Below are 19,889 nucleotides of genomic sequence, written 5' to 3' on the forward strand. Positions count from 1 at the left end.
AAAGGCGGAACGCAGACTTGAAGGGTCTGAGGAGAAAAACTCCACAAAGGTGGGTCTTGGCGATTTTTGGGGGGGCCCCCCCTCTCCTTGAAGCTGTGCGCCCTTGCGTGTTCCTGGAGGGTCGCAAATAAGAACTGCTGGCCTAAATCATTGACTTACTAATTGCTCATAATCGAGTCCTGACTTCCCCCTCCTGCTGAGAGCACTTTTGTTTTCCGAGTTCTGCAGGGAACTGGACGGATTTCTGGAGTGTTTAAGAGGTACCCCATAAAAGAGTTTGGCGTGCCCCTGTTGCTAGCTGGGCTCTCAGAGGTGACCACACCATTGGTCTCCGGGCTCCAGGAACAAGGGGCTGCCAGTGACCTTTCCCAAGGTCGCTTGTCGGAGGGAGAGTGGATTCTCTAGCCTACTGTGGCTTTGACTTAATTTGTTCCTTTCCTAGGGCAAAATGACCTCGCAGTAAACCTGCCTTTTTTTTTTTTTTCTTAAGTGAACAAACAGAATTAGGAAAGGTGTGTTCTAGTAAAAAGCAGCAGCTTTGGGAGGAGATACCAGTAGCCGCTCATTAAAATGCCAAGGTAGGGCTAGGTGGATGGGAAGTGCAGGGGCCTGCACGTTACAAGGAGAGAGGCCTGGGGACAAAGAGGAGGCCGAGAGAGGGCTGGCCTGCAGAGAAACAGTGCAGGGATTTTTTGAAGCAACATTTCTCTTGGCATTGGGAATTTAGAAAAAGCAAAAAAAAAAAAAAAAAAAAAAAAAAAAAAAGCAACCCCATTTGCTCCATATTCATGGTCTCTATGGTACTCTGCAAGTTAGTGGTCTCAGAAAGCTCCTTTTTTTTTCCTTTCCTTGTCTTTCCTTTTTCTTTTTTCCCCTGGCTAAACCATAATAAGACCCTTCCCTAGGGCCCAAGAGTACCCCCTTGCTGCGTGACTGTGGGAAGACAGTGCGACCCAGAGAAAAGGAAGCGCAGACTGCTTCCTTCCATGAACACCAGCCGCGGGGTGGGGTGGGGGGTCAGCGAGAGTCTTGGAAGCTAGTGAGTTTGGAACCCCCTTGCGCCTGAGTTTGGGTACCGTATGATTTGTTGACTTCATCTCTTCCACAAATCCACAAATCCTTCGTGGCCAGCCCTGGGAAAGTGTAGTGAGGAAGGAGAGCATGTCGGGGGGGTGCTTTTCAGATGGAAGACCACCAGCCAAGGTGGGCCAGTCTGAATTTGGATCTTGAGACCCTGTGCCTCGAGTGCTGATTCTCCTGTGACTCAGTTGGCCTCACGCTTCTGTACTGCTCGGTTTGTGTCTGGTGTTTGTGCTCTGCTTTGCTTTGGGCATCCAAAGTCAGTTGGGAGCTGGGACTTCAGCACACGTAAGAGGTTCACTGGGCTTCCGAGGCCTTTCTGTTCTTACCTGGGGCGTTAGCAAGCCCTCTCCATGCCTCATTGAAACGGCCCAGCTGTACTTGTGGCCAGCCTGAGTGCCTAGCGTCTCCCCCCACCTTTTGTGAATTACAAGCAGTCAAATGAGTTTCCTCACAGGCCCTGCCTGGGGGAGGCAGGATGTAAGTTTCAGTGGACTGGGAGTGAAACCAGTGTTTACCCCTGGTCTGGTCAGAGAGCCCCTGCTGACAGTGCCTGTGTCAAAGGACTGGAGGGTCACACTGGGCCATCTTCCTAAAGGTGCTCTATCGTTGAGATGGAGGTGGTCAGGTTGTCCCCTTCTGGAAGCGACAGTAGGGCTGGTTGTGGGAGAGCTGGCCCAGGGTGGTACCAGGAGCAGCCGAGGAGCCCAGGGGATTTGGGGTGCCCTCTTTCTTTATTTCTCTATGCGTCTGTGGTGGGATGTTTGGGAGAAGAGAGGCAATGTGGTATGGTGGATAGGGCCTGTTCTTGAAGACAGTTCTGGGATCAAATCCTGGCTATGTGACCTGGTCAAGTCCCATGACCTCTCTGAGCCACATGTGTGTCATGTGTACAATGAGGATATTAAGACTTGCTTGGTGGCTGTGGGGACAGGTATGCCTTCAGTAGAGCATCTAGTACAATGCCTGGCATTCAGTTCGTGCTTACTTAGTGCCAGTTGTTCAGCCGGGCAGGATCCAGCTGTTGTTGGGAAAAGCAGGAGGTTGTGCGGGAGTCAGACTTACACCTGTCGGTTCATTCTGCTGACTTGGGCCGAGGGGCCACAGCTTGCTGTTGAAGCTTCCAGGCCCTGGAAGGTTAATTGTTCCCTCCTCTCTTCTGTGCAGAATCTCCCTGCAGCCCCACCCCCTCGGGTCTGCCGAAATGAGGGTTCACCTCCCAGTCAACCCAAGACAGTCCCAGCTTCTGGGCCGCCCTCCTTTTCTCCCCTTGCTCCAGCGACCAAAGGAGGTTAGGGCTCTGCACTCGGTCACAGGTCGCTCCAGGCTGGTGTCTGACTCCTACTTGATTTAGTGGGGTGGTGGAGACGGTGGTGGTGCAAGGGGCAGAGGCCGTGGGAAGATCGTCTGAGTGTGAACATTTAATTCCTGTCAGTAATTAGCCCAGGGTTTCTGGACCTTGGCACTGTTGACATTTTGGGCTGGAGAATTCTGTTGCTGGGGTTGGGAGAGGGGAGCGGTGGGATGTGTTGTGCGTAGAGGAAGATGCTTAACGGTATTGCCTGGCTTCTCCCCACTGGATGCCAGGGGCACCTCTCCCCAGCTGTGACAATTAAAAATGCCTCCGGGGGTGCACAGTCGCCTCTGGTTCAGAGTCATTGGTGCAGCCTCGCTGGTGGCTTCTGTAGGAGGGAGGGGAAGGGTTTGTGTGTGTTCTGAGGTTCTGTTCCGCGTGGGTTGGAACCTGGACAATGAAATATTCATGGATGTCAAGAGCTGGAAGGCACCCAGAGAAGTGGCCTGGGCTGGGCCACGGCCCCCGACAGTCCTCTCTGTGGCCAAGTGAAAGGGCAGGGAGAGGGACATTTCCCCGGGCTGGCCTCCGTGTACGGGGGCTCTTGGCGCTCCCGTGTTTCTGGCCACCCGTAGCAGAGGGGCTGTGGGCTCCTAAGTCTGATCTGCCCTCTCCTCCTCTGCGCACACAGGTTCGGAGGAGCTCAGAGGAACGGGTTCTTCTCTGCACACAAAACGGAGTTTTATTTGAAATGGATTCACTTGGGGAAAAAAAAAGTTTCGCTTGCCAGGACTCTGCTGTCCTCTCTCCCTCTTTCTTCCTTCTCTGTCTTCTGTTAAGACGAGCCTGGAAGGGGCTGTCTGGTGAGATTGGTGGGCCAGGGATTTTCCTAGACCCTGATTAAAGGCAAATTATCCAGTGGAAGTTTCATGTGGTTGCTGTGCTTGTAAAAAAGTCAGTTGTGTGCCATAAAACCCATCACGGCTCCCTTGGTGAGAGGGAAGAGGGACGGGAAATATTGAGTGATGTTAGTTTAGTTTCCAATGGTTTGGCTCCCATGCTGGAGGAAGGCAGCCCGTCGGCACAGCGTACCGGGATCTTGTTTTCTAGTTTTGGTAAGCAAGTGAGGGAGAGGCTTCTGTCATCTGGTCTGTGGGGAGCCTAGAGACAGGACCAAGGTGTTGCTAGCAAGTTGCCAGGCAGTAGCTTTAGATCTGAAACTTGGGGGAACCAGATGGCTTTATGGGCTGGAGGTGGGGCCCGTGATGTCTCAGTGACTTTTGCCTCCTGTTTATTTAGAACAAAAGACATTTGGGCTCAGAGAGGCAGGATAGCCTCGTAGCTGAGAGCACACGTGCGGGGACTAGACTGCTTGGCCCAGTATAAAGATGGGACGCTGGGCAAATTATTTAATCCCTCTGTGCCCCAGATTTCTCATCTGTAAAATGGGGTGAGGGTCATAGTACTTACTTTGGGTGGTTGTGAAGAATTCACCGAAGTAAAGGGCTGAGCCTAGAGCCAGGAGGGGAGTGAAGAACTCACTCTTCATTACGTTGTTAGTAGTTATATTATTCTGGAATGGACGGTTAGCTTTGCTTACTTGGTTTTAGGACGGCAGTTCTCACCCAACACTCTGCAGAAAAATCACAGGGGCCCTTCCCTGGTCGTGTGGAAAGCGGGGTCTCAGCGGAGGGCCCAGGAATCTGCACTTGACGCCTCAGGTGCGCAGACTCGAGGTCTGCGGAGAACTGCAGTGACTCTAGAAGGGCGGCATTTCTCAGATCCTCAAGGAACGAGGATCCCCCAAGTCATCACGGTGCCCTTCTTCACCTCAGATGGTCGGAACACAGGCCGTGGGATCTGGGCCCTGCCGGGCGTTGTGGGTGTGGATGGTCACAAGCTGCTTGCTTCTGCCCTGGCCGGGCCCCGCCTGCGCCGTCCGAGGGCCGCCCTGGCCCACAGCACGTCCCCGGTGCTGGCTCGGTGGTGGCTCGGCTAGCGTCCCACACCCGGCTCTCACTCTGCCGGCGAGAGCCGCGGGCCTGTGTTGCAGGTTGTGTTGTTTTTCAGTGGGGAGCTCGTATGTGTGTGTGTGCACGCGTGTAAAAGAAAACATCAAAATGTTTGGGGAGTGTTTTAGGAAAATAGCAAGGAGCAGATTGCCAAGACTCGCTTATATGTTTCTTTCTTTCCTTTTTGCTGGGTACATGTGTGATCAGAATCCCGGAGCATTCTGAAATACAGCTTTGGCTTTTCTTACCCCAACTGTTCTTTCTTACAGTGGAGAGGATACAATTCGGCACCAATAATACTGAGCAATAAATAACCCAGAGAAGATGAATAGCCTTGTGTGGTGGTAAATTAAAGTTGATTTATTGCACATAATATATACAGGTGCTTCTAATGTAATTAAGCAGCGAGGCTTTTAATGCTGCAGAATCTGAAAGAAGGCCCAAGAAAATTGGGTCTTAATAAGGCTTATTGAAATAACAGCTAAACACGCTGCTTAGTACCATCACAGGCTGCTGAAAGATGGGTTCCCTTTGCTGCTTTTCCTTGTGTGCCGAGGTGACACGCCTGACCCGTTATCAGCAGGGCGTGCACTGGAGTTGTTTTCCCTGCACACGGATGGGGTTGTGTGGGGCTGTGTGTGCCCTCTGGCCTCGCCCCTCTTGTGACCACCGGTCAGGTGGCTAGCCATGGTACAGGCTTTTTGCAAGTGAAGGGCAAGGCTGCCAGGGGGTATGGAACTCATGACCGTGGCCTCACCAGCATGCCGTTCTAACTCACTGACAAGAGAGGATGGGTAAATTCACTAACTGATCCCCCCCTTGCCCCCCACCACGGGCTGAGCCTTGTGCTAGAGATGGGGAGACAGGGCTGTAAACAGAGGCAAAACAGCCCCCTTCCTCAAGGTTGGAGGGTGCTGTCATCAGGCAGAGGCAGGAGACTAGGGGAGGGGATGAAGTTATGGGGAAGGTGCATTTGTGGGGAACGACTGGGGGCTGGGAAGACCTTTGAGGGTACCGTGAGTGCAGATCAGAGAAGTGGGGCTGGAGCCCCCTCCCCCTGGGGCTGGAGGTTGGAGGCGTCAGGGTTTGAGCGGGAGAGGAGGCTAGACGGTGGTTTAGGGGCAAGAGCAGGACAGATTTTGTGTTTCAAGCCAAGATACAGAGTCTGTACCCGAAGGCAGTTCTGGAATTATGGTTTGTGAGCACCGGCAGGACCAAACTCACATCTTAGAAAATTCCTGGCAGCATTGTGGGGATCGAAGGAGACTAGTTGGCTAAGAGGGCAGGGCCTGCACAAGAGCTGGAGCCAGTGAGTATGAAAACGGGGTGAGGGCTAGGACCCCCATGTGCCCGAGGCCTGGTGAGTCCAGGTGCGACGGGTGGGAGTACCTGGAGAGAGGATGAAACGGTGCTGAGCCAGTGCTGCTCTAAGAACTTCCCTGGGGAGCTTGTTAGAACCAGAGATGGGGGACCTTCCCCTGGGAGCTCTAGCGGCTGAGGTCCCTGGTGTCTGGGACTGTAACTGGGGCCCCCAGAGATGCCACCTGGAGAGGCGGCTCCCAGGTTCCCTTGGGATCAAATGGGCTATTCCACAAAGAGTGTCTGGGGCCAGGAAGGATGGAAATGTTCCTGCAACCTTTCTGTGAATTGCCTTGGGGGCTTCAGACTTTAGGGAGCTGGAGGAAGGGCCCGTGTACCCCAAAACTCTGAGACAGGACCTTCCCTCTCACAGGGGTGCTCCACTTTAAGAAAACCCATTATAGAAAAACCTTGACTTCCGGAGCAAATGCAGTGGAGAGATCATTATTCCTGGTACCAAAGGTTTTAGAATAAGATCCTTTTGAGCAATGAGCTGATCTTTCAAACCGAAATGTAAGATTTTGTTTTCTCTGTGGAGGGCCTCTATTGCAAAACTGAAGACGTTTGAGCAATTTACTGCTTATGTTCAACAAGGTTAAAAAAAAAAGGTCCATCTACTTGGTCAGCAGTCTTGAGTGCCAGTGGTTTTCAGAGCAGCTCCTGGGTGAATCCGGAGTGGTATTTGCTCTGGAGCCTGGGGCGCAGCTGAGGATGGGGAGAGAGAGATCAGGGCCCTTACTGTTGGAGGGACCTTCACGTGACATGTCCCGCTTCTGGCGTGGAGTATGGAACCGCCAAGAGGTACTTGCAGAGTTCGGGGCTCCTTACCTTGAAGGGCTGCTGCGAGCTCCCAGACTGTGAAGCCCTCCCTTCCACCTCTAGCTGCCCTACGCTCCCCCCCGGCCCCCCATCCCCCCAAGGCCGGGACAGTGTTTGGCTCTGCCTTGCCATTACTTGATTATTTGCAGAATTAGAAAAGGCTTAAATATCTGACCATAATTTCTTCCCTGAGTACATAGCACGTCCTGTGAATATATAATTAGCGATTCTGTTATTTTTTTTTTTATAGGAATTGGGGATGTTAGGTGTCATAGATGGCTAGGTGATCCATATTGACCTCTTTTGAGGGTTGTTCAGAGAAACTGAACAGTTCCTCTGTCTCTCTCAAGTGTGTTTGTGCATCTCTGGTTCTGCCTCTCCCCAGGGGTGTGGGATTAGGGAGGAGCCAGGCCCTACCGATGACCCAAATTAAGGCTTTCCCGAGGCGGGCTTGCTTGTTTTCGACGGGTAGAATGAATCCCAGACTTGGGAGCGTCCAGCTCTGACCAGCAGCAAATCGAATATTCGTCTGACCTTTTTATTCCAGTGAGTGGGAAGAGATCCGGTGCTCCCATTATCATAACTCTTGCCTGGCTGTTTGCTCTGGTACAGCACTCCAGTTGGGTGCTGTTTGAGCATCTGGCTTGGGGGTTTAAGTACCGGCAGGTGCAGGAGGGCTGTGGCAGATGACTGAATCGAGGCGTGGCCCCTTCGGGGTGGGTGTCATGCGAGAAGTCCAAGTTGAGTTTGTCCTTGGGTGACTTGACTGGTTCTCCTGAGTGCACAAAGCCCAGCCCCAGGGGGCTTCTCTCCGTGGGCCAGTGAACTTGACTGGTAAAGTCTCGGGGCACTGCCAGCTGCAGGACAGGGGTGGCTCCCCTCCCCCCTGCCTCTTGCGCACCCCTTCAAGGCGGAGTCATCTTGTCTTTGAACCTTCGGATCACAGCCACAAGCCAGTGGATCCGTTCTTTGTGCTCCCAGAGGACTTGGCAACTTGGCTAACAAGGAGATACTTGTTGGTTCATTTCTTCATTCATTATTCATGCAGCGAGTGGTGATTAGCATTGAGTAATGTGGTTTCTGGGGGTGGTTGAGTTGTGTTCATTCACCGAACAAACATTGGTTGATCCCCTGCTCTGGGCTGGGTGCAGGGCACGGTGCGAGGGTTACAGGGATGGGGAAGGGGCTTCCTCTGCTCTGGAGGGTGCAGTGCAGTCTGTTCTGGAAGGTGGGCCACCAACAGGCGTTGGTGCTACATCAACAAGCCGAAGGATGCTACAGGTGCTACAGGCCCTCGAGGGGGGAGTCCGTGTTGGGGAGAGTGGGGGAAGGCTTCACCGAGGAAGTGACATTTGACTTGGGCCTTGGGGAGGGAACAGGAAAGAATTACAGCGGGGGAAAGTGCCCACCCTCCAGGGCAAACACAGTTCTTGGGGTTTTGTTTCCCATGATGGATGGTCATGTGCCTTCCTGTCCTCCTTCCCTCCTGGAGCCTGTGTCACTCAGGGGGAATGAATTTGGTGGTCCTGCGCCTGGTGAGAGAGGAAGAGGGAGAGAAGGGTGCCGATGATTCATCCAGGTTCCCCGTGGCTAGAAGGAGAGTGGACTTCAAAGCCTAAGGCATATCAAAGATGAACTGTGTCACACCCACTGGGCGTTTTACACAAATAAGAACCCGGTTTCTGGCTCTGCAACAAAAAGTTGGTCTGCTTTGGGGAGATTCTGTTTGTTTGTCTGTTTTACAAGTGGGGTGGGTTGTGAAGGCATCATTCAGAGGACAAGGGGCTGAGCTGGTATTCTAATGCTGGGGTGCCGCGCTCTCTTTTTCAAACTCTGTTTTTCTTTGTTCCAGCCAGTGTTTTATTACTGATATGAATCACTGAGGGGCTCGGAGGGAGAGAGGAAAGGGTTTCTGTATAAACAGCTGTCTTGCTGATTCAATCTACAATGTGGATTTTATAGCTAAAGTATTTGTTCTTGCTTTAAAATGCCAAACAGCACTGTCATTTCCTCAACCAAAAGGAGGGTCTTTGAGTATACGGGGGCCTTTTCCCATCACAAACCTCTCTTATGGGGAGAGGAAGACGGAATTCCAAAGAACTTTCTTTGAACCAGTTGTTTCTAAAATAATGTCCTGCTCAGAGGAGAAAAATTTTCAAAGTTTGAGTTACTCGTTTGTGTACTTTCCTCTTGTTGCCCTACTGCAAATTCTGGCTAAAAAAATAATAATCATCCTCTCTGGTCATCACAGCTGACTACCTGCCTAATGTTTGTGTGTAGATATTTCATTTTCTTTTTTATGCAAGATTTCATCTTTGCATGATCTGAGATAGTCGGTTGCCCTGAGATTATTAATAATTTGAGACGGTTAATGGTGTGTGACTCAGAACATATATTTAAAAACAAGTTGGAATAAGAAATAGGTCTTTTACAAAATTAATTTTTTGTTAGCCTCCTCTCTTGAGCCCTTTTGTTTGAAGCCAGCTTGCTTTGTAATGTTCATATATGCCCGATTGCAATTAACATAAATTACTTTTAAATACCAGTTAGTTGCCGTGGAGAGAGGCCAGGGTTGTGGCTGCGTATGGAGGGTTAAGAGGTTTGGTCATTGTCTGGGTTTTAATCTCGCTGTAGATCAAATTCTGTTCCCTTTGGAGGCTGGCAGATTGTGTCGAAGATTGCTTTCTTTGATGGTGAGGAGAAGGGCTGAGTCTTTGCCCTGAGTGCCAGGACATTTTCTTACCAAGAGAGAATAAGTAATCATAAAATGTTTGCTTGTTTGAAAACGAGTCATATTAAATGCAACGTGCTATCCTAGATTGGATCCTGGACCAGAAAAAGGATATCAGTGGAAAAACTGGTGAAATCCAAAAGTGTTTGTAGCCAATAGTATTGAATCAAAGTTAATTTCTTAGTTTGATAGAGGTATCATGGTTAACATAAGATAGTAACGTTAGGGGGAGCTGGGTGAAGGGTATAGGGGAACAGTCTATCTTTGCATTTCTTCTGTCATTCCAAAATTATTTCAGAGTAATAAGTTCTAAAGGGAAGGTATATTGGGGGTACTCCTTTCGGCTTGGTGGGGAATTATATTTGTCTCCCATGCATTCGGATATCATCTGCCTGGAGGGAGGGCAAATTATTCCATTACTGTTTTGGAAACTGGTGAACGAAGGTACCCAGGGAGCCCCTCACTCTTGGCTTGTCCAACCCTTTTCGTGCCGTTCATCCCCGCCTTTCTCCCGGCCTGCACACACTTCTGGAAACTTGTGGCCAGCTGACCTGTCCTTCTCATTCCACTGGCATTCATTGCCTGACATGGACAGCTGTTACTCTGTGATAGCCCGTCCTTCTCCTGGAAGGAGCCTGTGATTGGATAGTTTATGTTGTCTCATTCACATTCTTCCCCACATGTGTTAACTTTGACTTTTGCAGCCAGATTGGAAGCTTCCTGAGAGCTGGAATTTTGTCTTGCTCTCTTTCTTTTAAAATTTATTTTTAAAAGTTTCTCCAGTACATAAATAATGCATGTTCATCATAAAAAATTAAACATTAGAGAATTTACAGCATCCAAAGTAAAAGTTCCCCATGGGGCTCCCTCCCCTCTCTACCGCTATTAATGAATTAGAATACATTCTTTCATACTTTTTTTTTTCCTGTGTAAACTACAAACATACATTATGGTTTCCAAATATGAGATCCTGTTATACATATCACTTGGCAGTCTGCTTTCTTCAGTTAACAAAATCCCTTTGTATGGCTATGCATTTGGGCCCCCTGTATCCCCCTTTTTTGGTGTACCGCCATTTTGAAGAGTGCCGTTGCGAGGCTCGCTATAAACATGCAGCAGGTAGGTTTGTTATTATTGTTATTGTTACTATATTTGATCAGGTGACTTGACTGAGAACACATAGTAGGTGTGTGCTCCGATGAGAAGGTGCAGGTGGACATGGGAGTGGTTTACGATGCAGCCTTGTTTTCTCTGGGAGAGGGGAGTATTTATCTGCTGGGTACCTGGAGTCAGCTTCCTGGAACAGATACAGCAGTTTAATTTCAGGAGCTAGAATTGTGACAGGTGGTGGGAGGGTGATTCGGGAAAGGGATGAGAGTACACACCGAATCCCGGATGGCTTGCGTCGTGGGTGGCAGAGTCGGGGCTGATTCTTGGCAGTTCGAGAAGATGACTAGAGATACAAGGGGTGGACAGTTGGCCACCAGTAGCTTTTGGGGTGTTCCAGAGCCGAGGGGCAATAGAGATACAAAGAAGGTTTTGCCACATCGAACGGTGAATGAGCAGAGAACGACTAGGAATTTGTTGGTGTTAAAAGGGTGAGCCCTTGGAAGAGTTTCTTGGTGAGGGAACCTATTTCCACTGGCAGTGCTCCAAGAGAGAACTTGTTGAAGGAACTCTGGGAGCTGCCTGCCGGGTGTCGTGCTCATGGAGCGGGTGTCTCCGGCCTGCTGGGTCCTAAGAAGTCTTGGGAAGTCGTGCTTCTTCTCTGGAAGAAGCGTGGCAGCGCGGGGGGCCCGGGGTGGGCATCCTTGTGAGGACATGGCCGAAGCACTGTCCATGCCCATGCGGCCCCTGGTAGCCATGTGCTGTGGATGCCGAGATGGTTCTAGAGTAGATTTTGCTTTGCGGTATGAATAGCTTCATTTCCCTTTTGGTTTTGCGTCTCCTTGATAGAATTTTGACTTGACTCGAGGGAGAAGGGCGGTAGTAAGTACTGAGAGCCTTAACAAGTAAATCCCTTTAGAGAGAATGAGAGGCCCCAGAGGGAAGATGGTGGTAGGGAGAGGGAGAGGCGTTTAACCCGAGTGTGGTTGGTCCCCCCCACACGTACAAGTAGTGCTAATCCGCACACATGTGAAATGCATGCGTGAAGTAGGAGCAACAGTAGATGCCCACGTGCTCACCGCATGGCTGGGAAGTGGAGTATTTCCAGGCGTTCACACCCCTCCTGTGGAGGCCCCTGGGCGCCCGCCGTGGGTGAGTGTGCCTGCTCCCCGCCTCTATAAGAATACTTTGTTTCATTGAGCGGGGTGTCTGTGCCCTCATGCCTGTTGATGCACGCCGCCGTGGGCCGTGTGCGTTGGGTGCCGGATAGGGTTTGCTGCCGCAGTGGGTCATCGTTCTTTTCCCTTTTGAGTGGACATTTGAGTTCTTGATGGTGTTTTTTGTTCACTCGGTGTTGCTGTGCATATGCTCGTCCCCATCTCCTGGTGTTTGTGCGCCAGAGTTCCCCGCGATACACACGTAGGAGTGGGGCAGCTGCGTTGGGTGTGTATAACGTTAGTTCACTAGAAATCGTGTTCTAAAGATCCCCCCTTTGGCAGCATTGTTTTGTTTTGTTTTTAAGATTTTATTTATTTGAGGGAGCGTGAGCATGAGTGGTGGGGGAGATGGAGGCAGAGGGAGAAGCAGGCTCCCTGCTGAGCGTGGAGGCTGACGCGGGACACGATCCCAGGACCCTGGGATCATGACCTGAGCCGAGGGCAGAGTGAGCCCCCCCCCCCCCTCCCCGGCGTTCCACCCCGCCCCCTTTGGCAGCATCGTACCACTGTCATTGCTCCGTATTCTCACCAACAGTTGGTATTATCAGACTTCTAAATTTTTGCCAATCTTGTGGTATCTCATTGTGGTTTTAATTTGCATTTCCCCAATCAATAATGAGGTCGAATGGCATGCTTGTTTTCTTAGGGAAAGGAACAGGGACACTAAAGCATACTTCTTATTCAGCGCTACGGAACCCGCTGTTGTAGCACTCATCTTCCCTAATGCTGTTTTCCTGCCTTGGGACAGAATCAGATGGATTCGTTTCATTTAGTGGGAGAATTTGGGGAGCATCTGTTAGCTCGTGACACTTTTCTTGGGTTCTGTGTATTGTGTTTGGGGAACTCAGTGGATGCTTGGTCTTGTTGACCCTTTTATTTTATGAAAAGCTCCTGAATGACAGCAAGGCAGCCTTTTCCTTGTTTGATGGGAGCGTGTTGTTCCTTTTCATGTAAACTGGCAAATAAAGGAGAGTCCAGGCAGAATCCCCGGGGTGTTTGGTGGCAGCAGATCTTGGGCAAGGGAGTGGCTTTCAGGAGGCCCTGGGGGATAATCCCAGGCAAACATCGGGGACAGTGGTGGTGATTGGCTTGCTCTCCAGTGAGGGAGATGAGAGAGGGAGAAGTCACGCACTTGTACAGGGAGAAGTCACGCACTTGTACGTGGGTAGAAGAGAGAAGAGGGACCAGACTCCCCGGGGGGGGGGGGGGGGAGGCGAGGGGGAGGGTCAGAGGTCCATGACGGGATGGGCAGGTTTGTGGGGTATAGGAGTTGGGTCTTCCTGGGGTGGTTCCCAAATGGGCACCAGGGACCTGTTGGCCAGGGAGGATCTTGCCATGGGTGAGGCTTCTGGGGGAGGGCAGTCTGTTTTACGACATGTTCAGATGAGTGCTTTCATGTGAAAATAGACCTTTGATGTTCTGGAAAACGAGAAAGAAAATCTGCTTTAACACCTGGGGAAGAGAAGCTGCCTATGGAAAAAAAAAGTTCTGTTATGAAAGAATGGAATTGCACAACTCAACATATGCTGGGTTCGTTGTTCTAGTAACCCCATGAGGAGAATCGCAGGACGAAATAGAGGCTTCCAGTCCCAAGTGGAAGCCTGTTGAGAGACACGGTGTTAGGGGGGGACTATCAGAGGCTAACATTGTGTTTGTATTATGAACACGGCTATGTTTATAAATCTTACCTGTGTCGTGGACAAGGTCTGGGAGGCAACCGGGAAAAATCACATTAGTGGATTTTGTGTGAGGGATAGTGAATGGTTTAGAAGCTCTTGCATTATTATCGTATAAGAACAAGACTTAACTAAAATGAACCTGGGCTCGGCAGCCTGTTCTCTATGACACCGCTCAGAATGCCTGTCAGCGTGCTGAGTTATTGAGTTCCTGGTGTGATGGGCACTTGGAGGTGGAAGACCCTAGTTCCTGTCTTGAAGAAGCTTACACGCCGTTGTGGGATTCTGGAATGTACATACCCAGGATGTAAGCGATCGTTTCCCAGTAGGGTAATGGCTGCCATGCAAGGTGGCGCCTGGGTCACTGCCGATGCAGTTGGACAAAAGTGCAGGCTCTCATTGGGGGCTTTTGGGAGGACCTCTCAGAGGAGGTGGTCTCCAGGGAGCTCCTGGGGCACCTGAGGATCTGAATTACATGGAGGAGGGAAGGTCGTCGGAAGGGAGGGGGAGGGAGGGAGGGGGAGCTTCATACGAAGGAAGAGGCCATGAAGGACACTTTGAGTGCTAGGTCAAAGGGGAACCGGTAGGAGTTCGCCCCCACCTCCTGCCCTGGGGCTCACCCTTTGTCAGCAGTCTTAGGCTCTTTTTGGTTAACAACCAAAAAAGACCAAAAAGGCTCAATGGTCTGAAACCTTTGGACCCTCTCCTAAGAAAAATGGTTGCACATACACGCACTGAGAAGCCACAAGAGGCCCCCACACAGAGGGCTTTGCATACAGGGTCAGAGACCTCCCATCCTTGAGGAGCCCAATGCTGTGTAATAAACATGGATTGAGCACCTACTGTGAGCCCAATGTTTTGTCGGGCTTTGGGTATGCCACAGAACTAGACAGGCCAGGTCTTTGCCCTCGGGGAGCTTCCGGTATGATGGGGAAGGACGGACCTTGTGGGGAGGTGATTCCAGGCAGGACAGGGTTCCTAGGAGGCAAACTGAATGCTTGATAAGAGCCGTAGGGCACCCCGGCCTCTGGGGAAGGTGCCCTCAGTTAGGATTCAGGACGGGGATGTGTGAGGTTCGGTGGTACAGAATCCCATAGGGGATCCCCAGAGGGACCTCGGGTGTGTCTGGTGAACCTTGTCATGGCTCAGCCGTTTGCCAGGGTCTCAGAGAAAGCAGGTGTCTGGGGTCTGCAGTGTTGAGGTGAGGGTAGGAGCGCTCTTGTTTTCTGGGCCTTTTTTTCCCCTTAGCAACACCCGCTCCCCTGGAGCCGGTGGTGCATTCTTCTCCCAAACAAACGGCTTTCAGGAAGAATTAATAAATTAATCTTCTGGGAAAAGAATCTGCCTCAGCAGCCCGGGCCGGGGACTTGGCTCCTGTCGTCGAGCGCACGTGGATCACAGGGCGCCACGGCTGACGAGGTTGGGGGCCGCTGGCTGCCGTCCTCACTGAGTATACGGCTCGGGTCGGGAAGGGGAGAGGCAGCCAGTGGGTGTTAAAGCTGGCTCTCACAACAGGCGTGCGAGGAGAGAGCCCCATTTTCCAGAGACGGAATCGGATGCACAGGTGAAGACTCACTTGCTGATAAGCCAGAGCCGTGGTTCCATGGAGGCCCGGGTGGTAAATTCTGTTTCTTTTCCACCGTTCAGGTGGCCTTCCCTCCATCCCCTTCTTCTAGCTCTTTATAAACAGGGAGCACGACCCACATGGTAGCGTGAAAGGCCCTGCATGAACTGTCACTTGCAACGGGAAAGGCATTTCCAAACATCTGCTGTGTCTCTGTTTGAAGAGGCTACGATAGCAATGCTGTGGGAAGGTCTAGATACACTCCTTCGTTCGACAGACATTTATTGAATGGCGGCCGTGAATGACCCCAGCAAGGAGCCCAACCTGGTGGGCCTGGCCTTCTGTCCGTCCCGTGGAGTAGAGAGAGGCCCGGCGCCCGCCTTCCGGGGTGGGGAGACGCTGGGGAGCGGGGGGCAGGCCCCACCCATTCCTCGGTTGATTGAGAAAGAGCTTATGTGGCGATCTGGCTGCCTCTCGTGTTTGAGTCTGCTTGTCCCTTACCACCCGCAGGCCTTCTGGGGCTTGGAGTTCACGGCTGCCTGTAGAGAAGAGCCCTTCCTGCCTGCTAATGAGAGAGAGCTGAGTCCCACTGTGATCTGCTTGTTACAAAGTTAGACTCATCTGCAGTTTCACCAAACAGGTGACCTTACCGTGACTGAGGAACCAGCTGGGGTCACATCCGCTTCTCCGTGTGTCCTTTGGGGACACTCTTCCCCTCTCTGTTCTCCCACTCCTCAGCGGTGGGTCCTGGAGTTCTGGTCTAGGGTCTGCGGGTGCTCAGATGAGGGTGAGGTTGGAAGGGTCAAGTGGGATGCTGCGGTTTGTCCTAAGTGGATGGGCGGGAGGGAGTCTGTTGAGGCCTCCCATCCCCAGGAATTGGGGGCACCTGGCGATAGGGACTAAGTAATTTTTTGGTTCTCGGAAAGATTCACTGGGGCTCTTTTAGCCGGGGCCTCCCTCGTACAATTATAGGAGGACTTGTTCTTTGAATGAGTACATTTCCATGAGTTTTGAGGAACATTTTGAGCTCTGATGCCTGTGTATTCCTTAGGCTTTCCAGTATCTTCTCCTAAATCCCCAGGTTTCTTCTCTGTGTTTCCTTAACACTCCACATACCCCTTGATGGTTAGTTGCCATGGTGCCCAGTCATTGGGTCAGACCACTGGTCTAGATACTGCTATGAAGGAATATGTAGATGTGGTTACATTTCCTTTTAAAGATTTTTTAAATTTGAGATAGAGAGGGAGAGAGTGTGCACGAGCATGAGTAGGGCGTGGGATAAAGGGAGAGGGAGAAACAGACTCCCCACTGAGTGTGGAGCCCGATGCCAGGCTCAATTCCAGGACCCTGGGATCATGACCTGAGCCGAAGTCAGACGTGTAACTGACTGAGCCACCCAGATGCCCCAGATGTGATTGACATTTTTAATCAGTTGACTTGCAGTAAAACAGATTACCCTCAATCATGTGGGTGGGCCTCATCTAATCAGTTGAAGACCTTAAGAGCGAAGACTGAGGTTTCTGGAGGAAGAAGCAATTCTGCTTCTCAGACTACATCTTAGAAGAACCCTCTGTGAATTTTTCCTCCTGCCAGCCTGTCATGAATTTCAGACTTGACTGCCCCCATAACTGTGAGCCAATTCCTTGAAATCAATACCTGTTTCTCATAATAAATATAATATAATATAATATAATATAATATAATATAATATAATATAATATAATATAATATAATATAATATAATAACATATGATATATGATTTAATATAACATAATTTGAATCTCCTGTGGGTTCTGCTTCTCTGGAGACCCCTGACTAATCCACGCCCGTCACAGTAATTGCTTGTTTAATTGTCTTTTTCTTCCTGTTGGACCATAAGCTGCATGAGAGCAGGGACAGCGTCTGTGTTCACGGTGCTACTACAGGGGCCTCCCTGAGAGCCTGACCCACAGAAGGTGGTTAGTAGGTGTATGAAGGGCGAGTGAAGGCATCTGCATGCACTGAGAGGCGGTGGGAGTTTGTCTCTTTGGGGCCACAGAGACCGGAGTTGCAGGCCTGGTTCTACCAGGTATAAGCTGTTGGATTCCGGTTCCTCATTTGCCATAGAGGGGGAATAATAGCTGTCCCCCGCGTGGTTGTAAGGATGAGACGAGATGATGTGTCTGCCATGTAGGCGTTGTAAGCCAGAGGACACTGAACAGTAATAGCTACTCTTGTTTCCACCACCACCACCACTGTCACTGCCGCCAGCCATCATTTTCCAAGGTCGTTTCAAGGACTCAGTGAGATCATGAATATAACATTCCTAGCACACAATGGAGGGTCCTATGTGCTGGTACCCTTCTAAGCCCCAAGCTCTTCCATATGCGTATTTTCATTAATTTCTGTTTAAATCCGAGGAAGCAGTTTTAATTGCTCCATGCTCATGACCAAGAAACAGAAGCCTAGCGCTGGGGTAAGTGACTTGTCCAAGGTCACCTGCTAGCATCTGGCAGGTTTCCCAAACTGAGGGCGACCAGTATGTTTGTCACAGCGTGGGGAGAGCGCGTCCTCAGCTGTGAGCCTGTGTGATCCTTCTGGGGAGTGCTACCCCAGCTTGTCTGTGGACTGGAGAAAGCCTTTGAAAAGAAACGTTAATGCCCTTTAATAAGTTAAAATGTACTGTACAGAGACTCTTTGAACATAGGCAAGTCTATAGATCATCTGTCCTACTGGGCTTAATCGTCACAGGGAATTTTAGCCTCAAGTTGGGGGCTAAGGAACTTGTCGGTGCTTCTCCCTTTCCTATGAGCTGGAAGCTGCGTTCAGAGCAGGCCCCTCCTGTTCCTTGGGTCATGCTCCCCGCCGCCCCCTGCCCGGTGCCAGTTTATTCGGAGCTTGCTTTGGGTCTTCTGATAGCTCACCTTCCCCTCTGCCACCGGTCAGCTTCCAGGACGGGCTTGCAGAAGAAGTGTCTTCAAAACTCTCTTGGCTACTTGTTCTGGGTCTGTACTTTGGGAAAACTATATAATAAAGCATGAATCTATGTGCGTGTGTGTGTGTGTGTGTATGCCGTAAGCATCGGGAAATATTTGTACAAATAAAAGTGGATTTAGTCTCTGTGACTTGATCGTCCTTGAGGGGAATTCCTTCTCAGAAAAGCAGGTGTCGGCTCCAGATGGTCACGTGTCAGTTGCCTGAGATCCGAGCTGCTCGGGAAGGAGCAGTTGGGGAAGGGGAGGCAGGGCAGGCCCTGCTTGGGGTGGCTCTCTGGAGGGCAGCCAGGCTGGAGAAGGGAGAAGTCACGACTCGGCGGCAGAAGGGTTCTTGAGGCCAGAGTGAAGTGCTATTAGTAATCAATAGACTCAGGAAGAGCCTGGGCCTGCCGTAAGACACAGGTGGGCAGTCTCTGTCCGCTGGCGTCAGCCTCTCTCCTGGCGCACTGGTGACGGGGGCAGAGAGGAGGGAGGTGCCTCGTGGGCTTCAGGGAGTGAATGTGCTAGCACGTGTGTGTGTGTTGGTTCAGATGGTGCTGGCCTGGAAGTCGGGGTGGGGGGGCAGGGCGCTCAGCCCCTCTATGGTACTGTGTCCATCCTCCTTCCTGGCCTGGACTTGCACTGCCTATCACGTGCTGCGTCCTGCAGATGGGGGCGGGTGTCACTCGGCTCCTCATCCTGATTGGGGGTGGAGGAGAGCACCTGCAGGCTGCCCACCGCAGCCCGGAGAGCCCAGCTCAGCAGAGAGGCGTGGCCTCGCACACCCTGGCCTCTTGGATATGAGGCGCTGGAAGGGACTGGTCTTCTCCCTCCAAGTGAGGGTGAGGGGCACTCTGCTTCACGAGGCCTCAGTTGATCCAGCAGGGCAATAGGGGCTATTAGTGAGTGCCCCACCTGCCTTACTCCCCCACCCTGGATCCTGTGCAGATCAAGGGAGGACAAGGAGAGGCCCAGAAGCCTTGGGGGGCGCTGCTGAAGACAGGAGTCTTGGCATCAGGCAGGGCTGAGTTCAAATCCCTTTTCCGCTTCTTCCCTCTCTGGGGACCCCTGGGCAAGTTGCTTGTTCTTTCTCAACTTTAGTTTTCTTCTCAATATAAAAGGAGTAACATTAAAGCAAAAGAAGAAAATAAGAAAATGAATAGCAAGCTTTATCAAGTGGAATAGTGATGCCTGCCTGTCAGTGCCGTGAGGGTTCCATAAGTTTCTGTGTGACACGTGTCAAATTCCTGCAGTGCCCAGAACACAGTAGATGCTCGGTCAGGAATGGCCTTTGTTAGGACTCCTGCTTCTGTTGTGCTGGGTGGTGGTCTGCAGAAAATCAGGCTTGTGGGCCCATTCCACTGGTGGCTGGTGCTCACTGAGGCGAGGAGAGTTTTGGCCATTGCGACCGACTGTGGGTGCGTATGAAGCATCACGCCTGTGGTCCCCCCTCAGCACATGATGAAGCGGGTGCTGGAGAGTAGCTCGAATAGCTCAGGGATGGACATGCTTCTTGGCTAAGGAGCAGGTTTCCCTGGATTTTGAAATCCCATCTTGCAAAGGATAAAGAGAGAAAAGAGGGAAATTATAGCAGTTCCATGTGCAGTAAGAGGCCCTGCACTTGGGTTCTAGGAGGTTCTGGGAGGTCCGACATACTGAGGTTTGGTGGTATGATGCCCTTGGCTCAAGAGAGGCGGGAAGCCTGGAGGAGAGAATTCAAGCCGTAGGGGCACCTGGGTGGCTCAGTTAGTTAAGCATCTGCCTTCGGCTCAGGTCATGATCCCAGGGTCCTGGCATCGAGCCCTGCATCGGGCTCTCTGCTCAGCGGGGAGTCTGCTTCTCCCTCTCCTCTGCCTGCTGCTCCCCCTGCTTGTGCGCGCTCTCTCTCAAATAAATAAAATAAAATCTTTAGGGAAAAAAAGAATTCAAGCCATAGTAGTATCTTTGACATCTGCTTTCTCAAGAGACAAGCTGCTGTGCTCACATCTGGAAGGGCAGCTGCTGAGTTCAGGTGGGAGCAGAGCACAGTGGTGGTAGCGGCCGCACCCTCAGCCGTGCTGGGGAGCGCACTGCTG

The 19,889-nt window shown here is 51.3% G+C and overlaps 1 protein-coding gene across 5 annotated transcripts in view; it reads left to right on the forward strand.

Moving 5' to 3' along the window:
* MSI2 (musashi RNA binding protein 2) overlaps positions 1-19,889 on the forward strand; it is a 387,381-nt gene that overhangs the window by 28,747 nt on the left and 338,745 nt on the right. The gene's annotated exons all lie outside the window — the stretch shown is intronic.

The sequence above is a fragment of the Ursus maritimus genome, unplaced genomic scaffold, assembly GCF_017311325.1.
Source record: "Ursus maritimus isolate PB19 unplaced genomic scaffold, ASM1731132v1 scaffold_24, whole genome shotgun sequence".
Classification (NCBI taxonomy): Eukaryota; Metazoa; Chordata; class Mammalia; order Carnivora; family Ursidae; genus Ursus; species Ursus maritimus.